Source organism: Pinus tabuliformis, chromosome 1_1 (assembly GCF_031772625.1).
Source record: "Pinus tabuliformis cultivar Carrire ecotype Pingquan chromosome 1_1, CPIR1, whole genome shotgun sequence".
NCBI classification, from domain to species: Eukaryota; Viridiplantae; Streptophyta; class Pinopsida; order Pinales; family Pinaceae; genus Pinus; species Pinus tabuliformis.
The window spans coordinates 651,103,013-651,122,339 of NC_142297.1; positions in this window are offsets into that span (position 1 = coordinate 651,103,013).

Consider the following 19,327-nt stretch of genomic DNA (forward strand, 5'->3'; position numbering starts at 1 on the left):
CTTTATTTCGAAAAATCACAAAGTGATTGTACTCTCTTCTACCCTTGTTGATTTCGAAGAAAGTGAACTTGTTTATTTTGATCATTGTAAAAAGCAAATTCAAAGTTGTACAAAAAGCTTTCTTTGTAGGCATTTATACTAAGAAAGTGAAAACAAACACCTGCATTGTGCATTTTGCATTTGATAAGTTTGCATGTTGGATTTAGGGAAAGTGCATTAGAGTGTGCTGATTTCTCTTTGAGAAAAGATAGTCGCTCTCTTTTCCCTTAGTAGCTATGATTTTCAAAGTTGAAAGATTGTAAAGCTTGCTTATCATCTTAGACTGCATTTAGGAGTTTGTATCATACATCTCGTGGTGAACCTTGAAAGGCAAAATTTAAAAAGATCAACCTAAAATAAACTGAATGAACCTAACAACGCTTTGTAACATAACGCACAACATAGAGGTCTAGGTTAGAGACGTGTTCCGGCGTCGTTAAACATAGTGACTATCGATCTCGAAGAGGGTGGGTGATTCCTCCTGAGAGTCGGTGGCGCTAATACGGATTGTGCTCCCACGTACCATCGCGTATATATTGGGAGACCCCTATAGGCATATATCTTTTATCCTTAGGAAGCCGTTTTGGCCGCCCTACTGATCGCAATGCAGTGAACACAACATTCACAAAGATCGACCACCCGTACCGTAAAACGTATTCTGTGGTTTTGCGAAAAGTTTGGCACACCCTCTGCCTAGATCTCCAGAGAAGTTTCTTTTGGCCTTTTTCAGACTCTATAACAGAAAAAGTCCATCCGAGCATTTGTCACTTCGGGCTCGTTAAAACATCAAAGGAGACTAGAGTCATCTTTAGCTTTTTCTCGACTCTTTAAAACTGAAAAAGCAAGTTGTGTCTAAAAAGCGTCGTTAACAATTTATTTTAAACGGAACAATCACCCTTTAATCCTGCATTGATCTTTAGGTTGAAAAGATGGAGCACACTAACCAAGGAGTTCCCTTGGGTGGAAATCCTAGTCCCTTCTCCTCTTGGGCAGATGTTGGTGCGCCCCACATGGCCACATTGTCGCTTCCATGACTGACAATTGGCCTACCAGTTTGGCTCTTTTCGACCAATGTCGTTCAGAATACCACCACTCCTGAACAGTCGAGTCAACAGTTAGATCAGACAAGAGTTGCCTCCCAGCCTTCCACTTCATCTTCCTCCCCTCCTTCCTCTTCGCTTGACGGAACTGGTCGATCAAAAAATCGGGTTCCTAAGGAGAAGAAGGAGAAGAAGAAGGATCCTAAGGCGACTGGAGGCAAACAAGTGTCATCTAACAAAAATCCACACACCGCACTCGTAAGGCCTAAATCACCATGCGTCATATGCAGGGGAGACCACTTCCATAGAGATTGTCCCTGTATCCCACGGATACTAAGAGACTGGTCCCCCCGTTTGCACAATTCGGGAGCATCGAACTCTGATAGCCATGTCGACTGCTCAACGTCAACTAGTGGGAGTGAAGCTCCAGGACAGAATGGGAAAGTTAAATTTCCCTGTAGACTGTGTGAAGGCGATCACGCCATCCACCGTTGTCCCTTCTTAGACGAGGCAAAAAGAGTTCTGGAAGATCGCCCGATTTTACGAGCGAATCTTCCTCCTGGATATCAAAGACTCCTGCCAAGTCCCTCACTAGTTGAGAATCCGGCCGAGCCACTTAGATGGTCAGCCGAAGCACCAGTCATTGAAGAAGAACCGTCTGGATCCATGCCTGACGAAAGTCAAAAGGTTGATACGGCAGTTGACCCGGTTTTGCCTTCAAAGGCTCCATCTTCGAATGACACCATCACAGAGGAGAATACAGACGACACCGTCCAAGTTCTCTTCATCAGCACTGACTCTGATGATCAAGGGGGCAATGCCACCATTCCTTTGTTGCAGGAAGGAAGTTCATCAGAACGCTATCCGGCCGTATATTTGGTCCCACCACCAAGCAACCTGGTTGTGTCCTTTGATTGGAACCAACTAGGCAGACCCCGGTTGCCAGCCAGTGTGCCATTCAGAATTATTTGTCAAATATACAGAATGGTAATGGCTGGCACTATCATTGATGAGGGGGCATCTGTGAGTATCCTTTCCTCTATTGCTTGGAGAGCGCTTGGTTCGCCAGCACTCTTACCTGAGATGAGAAATCTATCAGGTTTTGATAAAGGAACCAGTCGACCTTTGGGGATCCTCCCCAATGTGCCTATAACATTGAAAGGGAAGACCGTTCAAATGAACGTGATGGTCGTTCAAGGACCCTTGGATTATAACCTACTCCTTGGACGAGACTATATATATTGCATGGGAGCTGTAGTCTCCTCACTCTTTAGAGTAATGTGTTTTCCGCATGAAGGAAGAATGGTCAAGCTCATAGACCAACATTCGTTTCCCAGATCACACATCGCAAATAGTCATGTGCCATCCCTAAATGGTCTATTCATGCAAGAAGTGTCTCAATCCACGGTCCATCCTCCTGATGAGCGCGAGTAATCCGGGAGGATATGACTGGAACCCAGGGGGCATGCATCCTGGCCTGCTTCGGCAGGAAAACTTTGGGTATAGGGTAGGTTTCCGCGGGAGAATATGACTAGTCCGTACCCCGTCCGTGGTTGGAAGAGGGGTTGTTATGGAATAAGATTCTCTTGTCAAAGTTATGTGAGAGGGAGAGTATCGTCACTCACCTCTGTCTATTTCGGTAGACATTGCCGAGGAAGTGTTTTGTTTGAAAGATTAACGAGACAATCTTTGGGTAACCTGAAAGCGGTAAGCCTCTCCCGGTGAAACGAAAGTTTCGATGGAATTGAAGTAGAGGTAACTTTGAAATCGTACTTTATACCTGGGGGCATGCAAACCTTTTGGAGTGAAAGCAAAGAGCAGTTATTTACCTGTTTTTTAGGTTAGCCGTTTCCTAACTTGCATAAAGAGAGGATGGGGAGCAAAGCTTAGTGAGATGAAGCTCCATAAAAAATAGAATCTTGATGAGACACTCTTATCAAAAGACTGGGTAACCGAGCAGTTTTAGCATAAAGTTCATGCTCGTTAAAAAATAAGTTCAAGATCCGAGCAGTTTTAACGCGGTCTTCATTCTCGTTAAAAAATAAATATAAGTAGTGAGCAGAGTTTCCTCCAGTGTTTAAGCTCATTTTTAACTAAAAAATGAACCTATCCCGGTAAATAACCACTGTGATCGTAAATTTATCAGCCATAAAAAGCCTTGGTCGTGTTTGCACCTGCCACCTCCATTTTCATTTGGCCGATCGTTCACCTCCATATGATTGTTTACCCATTTTGAGGAACAGCTGCAAAGAGTGATTTCACCTAGCCATCCTTGTGACACTGCCGTGATTGGAAAATTCCAACCTGTACCTGGAATCAGTTGCTATCCCTGTTTATCACTCGTTCCTCAAAAGACGAGTCTTCTTTAAGCTCTTTTCAACTGACTCGTAAAATATGAAAAGATTGCCGAGTTTTGGCCTTCCAGCTCGTTAAAAGGACAGGAAGAGCTATGCCTCCTCTAGATTTTAATCTTTTTGGACTTGAGGGATTATTGCACAAAAAGGTCGAGCACTTGCTTTATTCGGCTCATTAAAGTTATCGAAAACTCATCCCTTCTGTATTTTTTTATACTTTTTCGGACTTAAGGGATTAGATGACGAAAAAGGAATTTTGGAGTTGACTTTATGTACCTTTTCAGACTCTCTAAAAATGAAAAGGACCAAGTTATCCTTGTCGTTAGACTCGTTAAAATGATTAAATAGCGACAAACTTGTCTTTAGACGAGAACGCGTTTCCCTATCGCTAGGCTCGTTAAAACATAGCGATGGGCTTGCCCGAAGGGCAGGTTATAGAACAAGCATATGTTATCCTCCTCAAGCTTGAAAAAAATAAAGAGGTACTGGTCAGTAATGACTGGGGAAAAATTGGGAAAAATCAAGAAAACTTTGATGGTAGCAGGTCGCTCTTGAACATGACACTTTTCCTCCGTATCACATTCGGGTTGGGTTGTTTCATTGACCGGTCACATCACCATGGTCTCGCCATACCATCCATATTTGGGGTAATGCTACCAATCCATCGCATCAGTGTCGCCATATGTTCAAGAGAAGTCGTTCAGAAAGAGTCAACCGGGTCCCATCCACTGCCATACATTATCCTTCATCCATTCATGACCGCCACCCTGAATCATATGTCACAGATTGTTTTCACCTCCATTAAAATCATTAGCTCCCTTTTTTGTCACTGATGTGGGATTCATTAAGGCCCTCCTTTGACAGATCGCTCCTTGTCGACATCAGCTCATTATCCAAGTAGTTGATCTAGGAACACCCCCTTCAGTACTTTGAAGCTTGCATGCCTCAATGGCAAGTTTCTCACTTCCGGCGACAGGTATACATTAATGACCTTCGACCAGAAGATTTTGCGTGGTGTTCGACGCAAAAGTCCTTTATTCACACCACGTGAATTGTACTGCAGTACCTTGAGGGTCATTATCATTATCGGTGATTCCTCTCGCGCTTATTAACGGTTTACATCATTGACCGGTAATCAAGCGATGTCTTTCCATGTTCGACTGCAGTGCAATTCTCACATGGATCGACTTGTACTTAGAGTGAAGATTGAATGAGTTTGAAGACCCCGGATCTAGTTTCATCCATCCGGGCTGCGATATATATTCAGGAAAAATAAAGACATTTGACATGTACATCATTACAGTAGATGATCATCCTATTGAAAGGATGATAATTTCACCAAAATTATTAGTCTACCATCAGACGATCGTTTGTTCGATGTACAAAAATGAATTTATAAAGCTGAGCATGGGAATGCCCGCCTCAGCTAGATCATGAAAGCAGTATGAATCATAATGTATTGTATTGTATTTTATCACAGGTCTGCTCCCAACAGATGGATGAACTTCAGACCCTCCTGGATAAAGCATTTCACCCGATAAACGGCCTCATACTTTAGGGGGAAACTATTATAGACATTTTTGTGCCTTGCATCACTGAGCATGAAATGTCAATAATCAAGGGATCCAAAGCCCCTAAACATGTTGTTCCTACCCCTAGAGGAACAAGGCCAGCAAACCACAGCAATTCACAAAAGTTCTCCACCTGAAAACACTCAAAAACAAGGCAATTCTGGATCATGTCAACTGCTCCACTGAGCATCTGGGCTGAATGTCAACTGCTCCACTGTCTACCTGCGTTGAATGTCAACTGCAAAGAAGGCTACCTGCGCTGAGCGAGTTTGGACAAGTGGCAGAGTCATTTCTCAAGGTGTCAATGCCCAGGAAGCTTCCAAAATGACACTTGGATCAGGGAATTCGACTGGTGATGAGTAAGAGGTTCCAAATCTCCAAGTGGAAGCAAGAACCTCCAAGTGGACTCAAGAACTGAAGTGGGAGAGGACACTAGTCAGCTTCATACCAGCCTCAAGCTGACTCATCCTCTCTCCAAAACTCCTATATATAGATCTCTCTCATGAGGTCTGAGGAGGATGGAATTTGGTATTTGCAAAGAATTGTTGTTGGTTTGTGGCTAGAAACATTGGGTGTGTTATGCTTTGAAGGGAATTGAAGAAGGAATTCCATTCTGCTGGGAAGGAGATGCTGGGTTGGAGCCCTATGGGTTGTATCTCTTCCTGAATCCTGTTACTTTCAATAAAGCTATCTTGATTCTTCCCTATATGCTAGTGTATTTTGTATGATTTCATTAGTATATTTGATTTACTTCTAATCCTGAATCATTTATGAATATGTATATTTGCCTTTGTATTGTGTTCTTCTCTTGTTGCAAGTAGCTATTCTCTTATCACAGGTAGCTGTTCTCTTGTGATCTCGTGTGATTCAAGTAGTTGTTCTCTTGATCAAGCGAGGAGGCAAGTAGTTGTGGACACACAAAGAGAAGAGGATCTAGATCGAGGGACAACCGGAAGACAACGGTAAGTCTGCCAATCTCCCTTCTTTCACATTTCATAAAGGAAGGAATCATAATAGCTGTATTCGTTTGTTGCTAAGGCGCTGTCACACCTTAGGTGGATACAATATTCCTAAATAGGCATTTTTCCCCACAACAAATTGGCGACTCCACTGGGGAAGAACTTGTTTATTCATTTCATTTGTGTTTCCATCATTTGTTTACTTCATAGACTTGACAGCAATTCTTGAACTGCATCTTTCCCGGATGCAAAGTAAAAGTTGCTGCTTTGATCCAGTATGTTGGACTTGTCTATGATCTAAACTAGATCCACAAACGATTTGATTGATCCTTGTGATAGTCTTTAGTACCCTATCAAAGCATCCCTCTGTTTATACCTTGCTTGTGTTTCTGATTTGGCCTGAAACAATTGATTTTTGAGCATTTTGTGACCCAGAAACCAGGGGAAACGAGAGTTTCTCTCTTCAGCGCAGGCACTTTGAAGGCAGTCTACATTTCAACGCAGGTCCCGAAGGGGCTACCTACGCTGAATGTCAAACTGACAGTGTTGGACCTGCGTTGAACCAGTGTGGCCTTGTGTAGCTGGGGTTCTTTGTCCTTTATTGCCCTGTTTTGATCTCTGTTTTTGCAACCTTTAACCAGCATAGGTGCTAGCCTGATAACCTTTTGTTTGCCTGAATTCCGCCCCATTTTTGTACAAAAAGATTGTGAATGTTTTTATGTGTTTGTGGCGTCATTTATAGTCTTCCTTTGCATGAGTAAAGTAGTCTTTCTGTAGCCTCTGATTCAAATCTGATTGAGAGTGATCTTAGAAGAGAGTTCATTGTCTGTTTGTTCAGATTGATTATAGTTTTACTTTTGCTTATTGGTTTGAGTTTCTTCTTTTAATAGTATCAAAAACGAGTCTTTATTTCGAAAAATCGCAAAGTGATTGTAATCTCTTCTACCCTTGTTGATTTCGAAGAAAGTGAACTTGTTTATTTTGATCATTGTAAAAAGCAAATTCAATGTTGTACAAAAAGCTTTCTTTGTAGGCATTTATACTAAGAAAGTGAAAACAAACACCTGCATTGTGCATTTTGCATTTGATAAGTTTGCATGTTGGATTTAGGGAAAGTGCATTAGAGCGTGCTGATTGCTCTTTGAGAAAAGAAAGTCGCTCTCTTTTCCCTTAGTAGCTAGGATTTTCAAAGTTGAAAGATTGTAAAGCTTTCTTATCATCTTAGACTGCATTTAGGAATTTGTATCATACATCTCGTGGTGAACCTTGAAAGGCAAACTTTAAAACGATCAACCTAAAATAAACTGAATGAACCTAACAACGCTTTGTAACATAACGCACAACATAGAGGTCTAGGCTAGAGACGTGTTCCGGCGTCGTTAAACATAGTGACTATCGATCTCGAAGAAGGTGGGTGATTCCTCCTGAGAGTCGGTGGCGCTAATACGGATTGTGCTCCCACGTACCGTCGCGTATATATTAGGAGACCCCTATAGGCATATATATTTTATCCTTAGGAAGCCGTTTCGGCCGCCCTACTGATCGCAATGCAGTGAACACAACATTCACGAAGATCGACCACCCGTACCGTAAAACGTATTCTGTGGTTTTGCGAAAAGTTTGGCACACCCTCTGCCTAGATCTCCAGAGCAGTTTCTTTTGGCCTTTTTCAGACTCTATAACAGAAAAAGTTCATCCGAGCATTTGTCACTTTGGGCTCATTAAAACATCGAAGGAGACTAAAGTCATCTTTAGCTTTTTCTCGACTCTTTAAAAATGAAAAAGCAAGTTGTGTCTAAAAAGCGTTGTTAACAATTTATTTTAAATGGAACAATCACCCTTTAATCCTGCGTTGATCTTTAGGTTGAAATGATGGAGCACACCAACCAAGGAGTTCCCTTGGGTGGAAATCCTAATCCCTTCTCCTCTTGGGGAGATGTTGGTGCGCCCCACATGGCCACATTGTCACTTCCAGGACTGACAATTGGCCTACCAATTTGGCTCTTTTCGACCAATGTCGTTCAGAATACCACCACTCCTGAACATTCGAGTCAATAGTTATATCAGACAAGAGTTGCCTCCCAGCCTTCCACTTCATCTTCCTCCCCTCCTTCCTCTTCGCTTGACGGAACTGGTCGATCAAAAAGTCAGGTTCCTAAGGAGAAGAAGGAGAAGAAGAAGAAAGGAAAGAAGAAGAAGGAGCCTAAGGCGACTGGAGGCAAACAAGTGTCATCTAATAAAAATCCACACACCGCACTCGTAAGGCCTAAATCGCCATGCGTCATATGCAGGGGAGACCACTTCCATATAGATTGTCCCTGTATCCCACGGATACTAAGAGACTGGTCCCCCCGTTTGCACAATTCGGGAGCATCGACCTTTGATAGCCATGTCGACTGCTCACCGTCAACTATTGGGAGTGAAGCTCCAGGACGTAATGGGAAAGTTAAATTTCCCTGCAGACTGTGTGAAGGCGATCATGCCATCCACCGTTGTCCCTTCTTAGACGAGGCAAAAAGAGTTCTGGAAGATCACCCGATTTTACGAGCGAATCTTCCTCCTGGATATCAAAGACTCCTGCCAAGTCCCTCACTAGTTGAGAATCCGGCCGAGCCACTTAGATGGTCAGCCGAAGCACCTGTCATTGAAGAAGAACCGTCTGGATCCATGCCTGACGAAAGTCAAAAGGTTGATACCGCAGTTGACCCGGTTTTGCCTTCAAAGGCTCCATCTTCGAATGACACCATCACAGAGGAGAATACAGACGACACCGTCCAAGTTCTCTTCATCAGCACTGACTCTAATGATCAAGGGTGCAATGCCGCCATTCCTTTGTCGCAGGAAGGAAGTTCATAAGAACGCTATCCGGCCGTATATTTGGTCCCACCACCAAGCAACCTGGTTGTGTCCTTTGATTGGAACCAACTAGGCAGACCCCGGTTACCAGCCAGTGTGCCATTCAGAATTATTTGTTAAATATACAAAATGGTAATGGCTGGCACTATCATTGATGAGGGGGCATCTGTGAGTATCCTTTCCTCTATTGCTTGGAGAGCGCTTGGTTCGCCAGCACTCTTACCTGAGATGAGAAATCTATCAGGTTTTGATAAAGGAACCAGTCGACCTTTAGGCATCCTCCCCAATGTGCCTATAACATTGAAAGGGAAGACCGTTCAAATGAACGTGATGGTCGTTCAAGGACCCTTGGATTATAACCTACTCCTTGGACGGGACTATATATATTGCATGGGAGCAGTAGTCTCCTCACTCTTTAGAGTAATGTGTTTTCCGCATGAAGGAAGAATGGTCAAGCTCGTAGACCAACTTTCGTTTCCCGGATCACACATCGCAAATAGTCATGTGCCATCCCTAAATGGTCTATTCATGCAAGAAGTGTCTCAACCCACGGTCCATCCTCCTGATGAGCGCGAGTAATCTGGGAGGATATGACTGGAACCCAGGGGGCATGCATCCTGGCCTGCTTCGGCAGGAAAACTTTGGGTATAGGGTAGGTTTCCGCTGGAGAATATGACTAGTCCGTACCCCGTCCGTGGTTGGAAGAGGGGTTGTTCTGGAATAAGATTCTCTTGTCAAAGTTATGTGAGAGGGAGAGTATCGTCACTCACCTCTGTCTATTTCGGTAGACATTGCCGAGGAAGTGTTTTGTTTGAAAGATTAACCAGACAATCTTTGGGTAACCTGAAAGCGGTAAGCCTCTCCCGGTGAAACGAAAGTTTCGATGGAATTGAAGTAGAGGTAACCTTGAAATCGTACTTTATACCTAGGGGCATGCAAACCTTTTCGAGTGCAAGCAAAGAGCAGTTATTTACCTGTTTTTTAGGTTAGCCGTTTCCTAACTTGCATAAAGAGAGGATGGGGAGCAAAGCTTAGTGAGATGAAGCTCCATAAAAAATAGAATCTTGATGAGACACTCTTATCAAAGGAATGGGTAACCGAGCAGTTTTAGCATAAAGTTCATGCTCGTTAAAAAATAAATTCAAGATCCGAGCAGTTTTAACGCGGTCTTCATTCTCGTTAAAAAATAAATATAAGAAGTGAGCAGAGTTTCCTCCAGTGTTTAAGCTCATTTTTAACTAAAAAATGAACCTATCCCGGTAAATAACCACTGTGATCATAAATTTATCAGCCATAAAAAGCCTTTGTCGTGTTTGCACCTGCCACCTCCATTTTCATTTGGCCGATCGTTCACCTCCATATGATTGTTTAACCATTTTGAGGAACAACTGCGAAGAGTGATTTCACCTAGCCATCCTTGTGACACTGTCGTGATTGGAAAATTCCAACCTGTACCTGGAATCAGTTGCTATCCCTATTTATCACTCGTTCCTCAAAAGACGATTCTTCTTTAAGCTCTTTTTAACTGACTCGTAAAATATGAAAAGATTGCCGAGTTTTGGCCTTCCAGCTCGTTAAAAGGATAGGAAGAGCTATCCCTCTTCTAGATTTTAATCTTTTTGGACCTGAGGGATTATTGCACAAAAAGGTCGAGCGCTTGTTTTATTCGGCTCGTTAAAGTTATCGAAAACTCATCCCTTCTGTATTGTTTTATACTTTTCCGGACTTAAGGGATTAGATGACGAAAAAGGAATTTTGGAGTTGACTTTATGTACCTTTTCAGACTCTCTAAAAATGAAAAGGACCGAGTTATCCTTGTCGTTAGACTCGTTAAAATGATTAAATAGCGACAAACTTGTCTTTAGACGAGAACGAGTTTCCCTATCGCTAGGCTCGTTAAAACATAGCGATGGGCTTGCCCAAAGGGCAGGTTATAGAACAAGCATATGCTATCCTCCTCAAGCTTGACAAAAATAAAGAGGTACTGGTCAGTAATGACTAGGGAAAAATTGGGAAAAATCAAGAAAACTTTGATGGTAGCAGGTCGCTCTTGAACATGACACTTTTCCTCCGTATCACATTCGGGTTGGGTTGTTTCATTCACCGGTCACATCACCATGGTCTCGCCATACCATCCATATTTGGGGTAATGCTACCAATCCATCGCATCAGTGTCGCCATATGTTCAAGAGAAGTCGTTCAGAAAGAGTCAACCGGGTCCCATCCACTGCCATACATTATCCTTCATCCATTCATGACCGCCACCCTGAATCATATGTCACAGATTGTTTTCACCTCCATTAAAATCATTAGCTCCGTTCCGTGTCACTGATGTGGGATTCATTAAGGCCCTCCTTTGACGGATCGCTCCTTGTCGACATCAGCTCATTATCCAAGGAGTTGATCTAGGAACACCCCCTTCAGTACTTTGAAGCTTGCATGCCTCAATGGCAAGTTTCTCACTTCCGGCGACAGGTATACATCAATGACCTTCGACCAGAAGATTTTGCGTGGTGTTCGACGCCAAAGTCCTTTATTCACACCACGTGAATTGTACTGCAGTACCTTGAGGGTCATTATCATTATCGGTGATTCCTCTCGCGCTTGTTAACGGTTTACATCATTGACCGGTAATCAAGTGATGTCTTTCCATGTTCGACTGCAGCGCAATTCTCACATGGATCAACTTGTTCTTAGAGTGAAGATCGAACGAGTTTGAAGACCCCGGATCTAGTTTCATCCATCCGGGCTGCGATATATATTCAGGAAAAATAAAGACATTTGACATGTACATCATTACAGTAGATGATCATCCTATTCAAAGGATGATAATTTCACCAAAATTATCAGTCTACCATCAGACGATCATCTGTTCTATGTACAAAAATGTATTTATAAAGCTGAGCATGGGAATGCCCGCCTCAGCTAGATCATGAAAGCAGTATGAATCATAATGTATTGTATTGTATTTTATTACAGGTCTCCTCCCAGCAGATGGATGAACTTCGGACCCTCTTGGATAAATCATTTCACCCGATAAACGGCCTCATACTTTAGGGGGAAACTGTTATAGACATTTTTGTGCCTTGCATCACTGAGCATGAAATGTCAATAATCAAGGGATCCAAAGCCCCTAAACATGTTGTTCCTACCCCTAGAGGAACAAGGCCAGCAAACCACAGCAATTCACAAAAGTTCTCCACCTGAAAACACTCAAAAACAAGGCAATTCTGGATCATGTCAACTGCTCCACTGAGCATCTACGCTGAATGTCAACTGCTCCACTATCTACCTGCGTTCAATGTCAACTGCAAAGAAGGCTACCTGTGCTGAGCGAGTTTGGACAAGTGGCAGAGTCATTTCTCAAGGTGTTAATGCCCAGGAAGCTTCCAAAATGACACTTGGATTATGGAATTCGACTGGTGATGAGTAAGAGGTTCCAAATCTCCAAGTGGAAGCAAGAACCTCCAAGTGGACTCAAGAACTGAAGTGGGAGAGGACACTAGTCAGCTTCATACCAGCCTCAAGCTGACTCATCCTCTCTCCAAAACTCCTATATATAGATCTCTCTCATGAGGTCTGAGGAGGCTGGAATTTGGTATTTGCAAAGAATTGCTGTTGGTTTGTGGCTAGAAACATTGGGTGTGTTATGCTTTGAAGGGAATTGAAGAAGGAATTCCATTCTGCTGGGAAGGAGATGCTGGGTTGGAGCCCTATGGGTTGTATCTCTTCCTGAATCCTGTTGCTTTCAATAAAGCTATCTTGATTCTTCCTTATATGCTGGTGTATTTTGTATGATTGCATTAGTATATTTGATTTACTTCTAATCCTGAATCATTTATGAATATGTATATTTGCCTTTGTATTGTGTTCTTCTCTTGTTGCAAGTAGCTGTTCTCTTATCACAGGTAGCTGTTCTCTTGTGATCTCGTGGGATTCAAGTAGTTGTTCTCTTGATCAAGCGAGGAGGCAAGTAGCTGTGGACACACAAAGAGAAGAGGATCTAGATCGAGGGACAACCGGAAGAAAACGGTAAGTCTGCCAATCTACCCTCTTTCACATTTCATAAAGGAAGGAATCATAATAGCTGTATTCGTTTGTTGCTAAAGCGCTGTCACACCTTAGGTGGATAGGATCGTCCTAAATAGGCATTTTTCCCCACAACAGTGGTGCAAGTCAAAAGTCACTGGAGTCCAAGAGACCTTTTAATAAGAAACCAACCGTCATTAGGATGTATTATATGTTTTATCTTATGTTCATCTTTCAATGTACGTGTTTAACAAGTTATTAGAATGGGAAAATTTTGACCTTGCTCCAATTTGAGTCACTGGTTTTGTGGCCTCCCTTTGAATGTCAATTATGCCTTCCTTCTTGTCATAACTTCCATTATTGTGTGTTTCTCTATTTCTTATTGCGCTCTATTCCATTGACCTCTCAGCAAGATTTTGTTGGCTGACAATCTCTTTGTGCTACTATGTCATAACTCTTATTATTTTCCATGCTTGGTCCTTTCATCTATCAGGTTTTCGGATAATATAGTGAGTAATGTCAGAAAAAGTTGTGTCATATTGAGGTTAGCTTAAGAATTTAGTTAGCTTCAAAGTGTGCGAATATGAACTATCATGTACTTAATGTGGCCACATAAGATATGTGTTTCTCCCCATGAGAAATATTTTTATATTTGATATGAGGAGTATACATGTTTCGATCCTCAAGGGACTACTTAGACCCAACAAGAAGGCTTGATGCCATTACAACAAAGGTCATCATCTCACTTGTGGGAAGTGAACTTTGGGTGGGTACGTTAGCAATTACTCCTCCCAACCACCCAAGTTAAAACCATTTGACCACATAAAATATGTGTTTACATGAAGAATGTTATCCATATGGTTATCTCCCACAATTTTGTCATTTCTACTATTGTTATGTGCATTGACAAACATGGTTTCAAACTTCAAAGCCATTCTAGGGGATTGTCATCTGGGACATGGTGAAGGTTGGAGAAGAAGACATTGAAGCATTTTTGTATGTGGTATAGATAAGATATAAAGAAGCAAACTTTAAGGGAAAATAAAGGCATAGAAATAATATAGAGAAAGACACTTGTTAGAGTGTGTGATGTAATGATCTTCAGTGGCTACATTTTATGGGTGTACGATGATGGTATGATGCCTTTAGGATAATTTTGATTGGGCATGTGGTATGTATATGAAGAATGTTTAGACTATATGAGGTTTCCAAATACCTCACTAATGGGATCATATTATCACTACTTATTTGTTAGGATGATGACCTATTTAAACATGATGTTGGATTCCCTAACATGATTTGAAATTGTCTATGGTTCCCATTTAAATTCCATACATGAGTGGTTGTAAAAAAAGTCAGTGGTTAATGTCTAAAATATCCATTAAATTCCTAGCATGCCACATGTATCTCAATAAGGTGTTGATTATCGCATGCATGGAGTGCATGTACCTGTTATAAAAATAACTATTAGCAATCTGCTCAAATTTTAAATCATATTCATGTAACCTAAAATGACACAAGGATAATAACAATTGGAACTGACTTCGATCAAACTAGATTGTATTGAACTAAAAGAACGTCAAAAACCTCCAATGTGTCACCATGTTAATACCAAGTTGATGAAGATGCAGTGTTGATATAAATGTTTACACCAAGGTACCATCAAGTCCAACCCTAAGTGTTAACAATTCTACATGAGCTACTTGTTACTTCCAAACAATGTTAACATCAACCCAATTTTTATTTTCTTTCTTGAGCATATAGCAGAAACCAGAAAGAGGGATAGATCTATTTATCAACAAAAGGGAACTTGCGCATTGTCTTGTGCCACTAGAGGAGATATGTTATGAGTTAATTATTAAGCAAGAGCCACTAAACACAATGACCACTAATCTAGCGTGTGGTTATCTCTAAGCGAGTCAATCAAGTTATGCATTTATATTTTTAACATTCATGCACACCTATTTTGGTCAGTTCATAATTCAAGATTGTGCCAATCAGTCTCACTCTCTACTCTCAACTTCCTCTCTCACACATGCACTACCATTTGTATATGTTGCACCTGTTCTGAGTGTTATAACCTCTAGAACCACCACTATCTTACCCTGTTCGAGGCATGTTGCAATGACATTCTAAACTATATACACGTCTAATACCCAATGGACTACTTTCTCAATCAAATTTTAATCATTTTCCTTTCCTAAGTTTTTACTTGAGCTCTTTTGACATATGTTTTCCTTCTAAAAATATAAATAATAAAAAAATATATCCTACTTATCTCTTTTCGTATGGCCATGCTAAAACTGGTCTACTATGCATGTCTTGGTACTGAATAAATTTAACATAAACATGCAAAGAATAAAACAAGAATTTAAAAGATCTAACATACTAACTCCTATAGAAAAGAGACAACAAATTCATATCAGATTAGAGAGATTAAATTTATAGTGGTAAAATCTAAGGTGATGAAACATCCACTTTAAATAGGTTCTATAGTAAATCAATAACACATTTCTTTGGTTTTGGAAACAAAGAAAACATAGTAACCAAGTAAAGTTCAATTTAATAAGAAACTCAGTATCATTCTATGCAATTTTTAGACAGTAAATTTATGTGTTTAAGAAAAAATGCAGCCTATACGAGTTTCATGTAGCCAGCTTGTAGGAAATAGATTTATCAAACGATGGTTTAACCTGTTGAGGTTAGGGACTTGCCACAACAATCAACAATTTCTTTAAGATATCTATGACATCGTATTGAGATTTTGTATTCCCAATCCACAATATGGTACCATTTTCCTTTGGGAACGATTTGCTTTTGTAAGTCGAAAGTAATATGTTGAGAAACATTTGGGAAACATAAGAAATAATTGATCACATTCATATTCTATACTGTGAACTCTTTGATTTGATTAAAAGTGTTGGCAAGAATTAAGTATTCTTAGGGCCATTAGGCAATGGTTCACACCATTAATATGTAGTGGGCCTCCTCCACAACTAGCCAAGAGAGGCTTTGGCTATCCAATGGGACATCATAGCTATGGATATAGTTTCTTCAGTTAGTTATATCATCACTTAAGTGATGTTATCAACCTAGTATGGAAAGAGGGAGATTACTTCCAGAAGGTACCAAACATCAACCAAAGAACATATATGAAGTACATAGAATAATGTGTGTGCCTAGAAACGCCTTTGGAGAGATATCATTTTGCACTTGATAGGAAATTCCACTGATTGCTTTATGGATATTTTGGATGTCATTCTTATAACTTTATTTATTTTTGACAAACAATCTGTCCTCATGACTATTGCTTGAATTCTGAAAATGGTTCTCAACAATGACCATATAAGTGCTAAGTATTCGATCATATCAAGTGATAGTTCATATTCCCACATTTTGAAGCTAATTAGATGTTTAAGCTAACATCAATATGCCATGGCTTTACATGTATCCATGCGAAGGTAGAAAATTCCATCATAACACAAAATGTTTTACTGCCTCTGCATTTGTTTCACTTATCTTAGGGGAATGGATTAGTTACATATCTACACCAAATTCTCTTCCATATAAATGTGTGGATACATATGACATCGACCATTGCATGTGTTTTTTTCAACTAGTTGAAAATTTTAATTTTTGAAGAGTATGCCACTTGATTTTCCCCAACCATAGTGTTCCTACATGAATGTCGTGCATAAAGACTCGTGATGCAGCCCCAAATCTATAAACCTGCACAATTTCAAGTTATGTAGTATTTTTTTCGTGGTATCCTGGGCAACATTGACCTTTTTATTTTTTCCTCCATAAAAATGAACAAGATAATTTTTGTATCTCAAATTGGAATTAACAATATGCCCCTCAAATTCCAGAACCATAAGAAATTTTTATCAACTATAGGCATGCCAAAACCACAAGGAGGAAGTGCTCATATGGTTGTTGACATATTAACAGGGCTCAGTGAGTCTAGGAGACCTACAACTGAAACAACTTGGTTTGGTTGTGATCTGGTGGGACCTTGGGTCTGACTTGAGGGAAAATAGTAAAAACTAGAGAGTCAACCTATGAAGTGGATTAAACAACCAATGAACCCAAGTCAAAGAAATAATTTGCCTAGTTAGAGTATAAAATTCATTTTTAATATTTTTTTGGGTCATTTTAGTGCTGGTTTACCCTCGAGTTTTTTGGGAAGGGTTTCTGACTAGGGCATTGACCTGACGTTGAAGTACAACAGGTAAGGTTTTCATATGATAATTCCGCCAATGCTGAAACTATTGGAAAGTGGCTAGGGCAGACACAAGAGAACTATGAATTATGGTAATAGATATGACGTTCATTAGTGATTGTATTATGTATGCTATGTGATATACTTGGTTATCTCTCATGTATAATCTATGAACGAATAGTTTTCTTAAAACCCTTATGTTTCATTTTGTTGATTTTTTGCCTTGTTGATTCATAAGTCGAATCTGGTGAATATGGTTTCAACTTGTACTGTTTTCCGTTACTACATAATACTCCTCTAATTTGGTCTCTGTGAGAAATCCATCCAAAGTCGCAAATCAATCCAATGAGCTCACGGTGGAGATGCAAGATAGTGTTCATTGATTCATCATAATTTCAGAAACCTGCCATTGCTTCTTCCAAGATTCAAAATTTGGGCTTTTTTTACCAATATCTGACTTACCACTTCATTGTTTGAAACAAATTCTCGCAAACGTACTCATTTTGCTTTTATTTTGTGGACGAGGTTTGATTATGGCTTCGGATACTTATTAACCGCATAGTTTAAGATTTTTAAAGTTGCGTGTTAATTTTGGTTGCTGCATTGGTCAATTGGTGTTATATGTGAGTTTGAGTATTGGTATATATTGGGTTTATCCATGGTATGTGTTCGTGTATTTTTTAATGTGCATTTATTGGGATGAAGTTGTGGGAAGAATCATCACACTTCTATGGAATTTGTAATTTCCACCCTTGGGATCCTAGTTACTGGTTTGGAATGTTTACCCACACCTGAAAATTTTTGTGTAATGACAAACCTCCACATAAGTGATACAGTTTGTAATAAGCTTTTCTTGGTTTTGATGCACTAAGTACATTCAACTATGGCCAATATTGTGCATTGAAGTTGGAACATGCGATCGAATGTTGAGCCGAGCTAGCCTCTCTCGAAACTTGTGCATTGGTTGTTGTTCAAAATCTGTGCATTGGTCCTTTTATCAAGTGTTGGTTTCTATTCTTAGAACCAATCCCGTGTTCTTTTAATTGAATGATGATATTTTCTCTGTGGATAATTTATGTTATGATGTATTGTTAAACGTCGTGCACTATATGTGGTATGGATGATGGTCATTTATGTTGGGATCCGAGGGTGAAGTACCGACTCTGTATACTTTTCAGAGCTGCATTGAATGTTCTCTCTGCATTGAGCACTTTGTTAGCATTGGTTGGAACCTCAAAGTCAGCTTGTTGCAATGGTGCATGCCATAATGACTTTTATATATGCTGGTAAATGGTTAAGTGTTGATTCTAGTGAGTTTCTTGGTATGTACGCTAGTCGAAACTCTAGTGCATTGGTAATGAAAGATACTTCCTGTCAATTAAAACTATGTGCTCATGACCATTGTGTATGGCCATGCTCTATTCTAGTATCTGCATTGGTGGAATGAACACTGTGAAGTTTATTTGTGATATGTGCATCCATGTGCGGTGCTATTAATAAGGTGCATTTTTTGAATTGGTATATACGAATTGGATGCGTTGGGAACATATATGTGCATTTTAAGACGATCATTCCATTTATCAAAGCCAGTCATTGCTGCATTTTATTAAGGAGGTCGTTTTTGTCATTACTTATGTCATTGGCTCAGGTTGGTTCAAATATGCCTCTACGTCCGGCCAAAGTCTTCAACATATCTCCATAAATGAGAATGTTCCAAACATTCCAACCAAATCCTTGGTTAAATGGAAGCTTGTATTTTATAGAGAGATTCCATTTTAAAGTGAAGTGCCTCTTATTAAAACGAGTTTAGTGTTTAATGAAATGTGAAGCTTTTACTTTAGCGAATTGGGTGGATCTTGATGGTTGAATGGGTCTTAATTTCAAATGTTTTGGAAATTTCTTGCTTCCTAAATGTTTAGTTGATTTTTCAATTTTCAAACCCATGGAGTAAATGATTAGTGTCATTTTTTCATGGAATATGCTTGAAACCTACAATTCTTGCTTCCTAAATGTCTAGTTGATTTTTCAATTTTCAAAACCATGGAATAAATGATTAGTGTCATTTTTTCATGGAATATACTTGAAACCTACAATGAATAGAAATTCTCCATAAAACACTGTCAAATCATCTTCCTTGGTGACACGGGTATATTTGCACATGGTTCATATTTGATATATGTTCAACAGTACCCATTCAGGCAACTAGTATAATATTGAAACAGAAACTTGGGTTAGGGTTCAATGGTCTTAATATGTT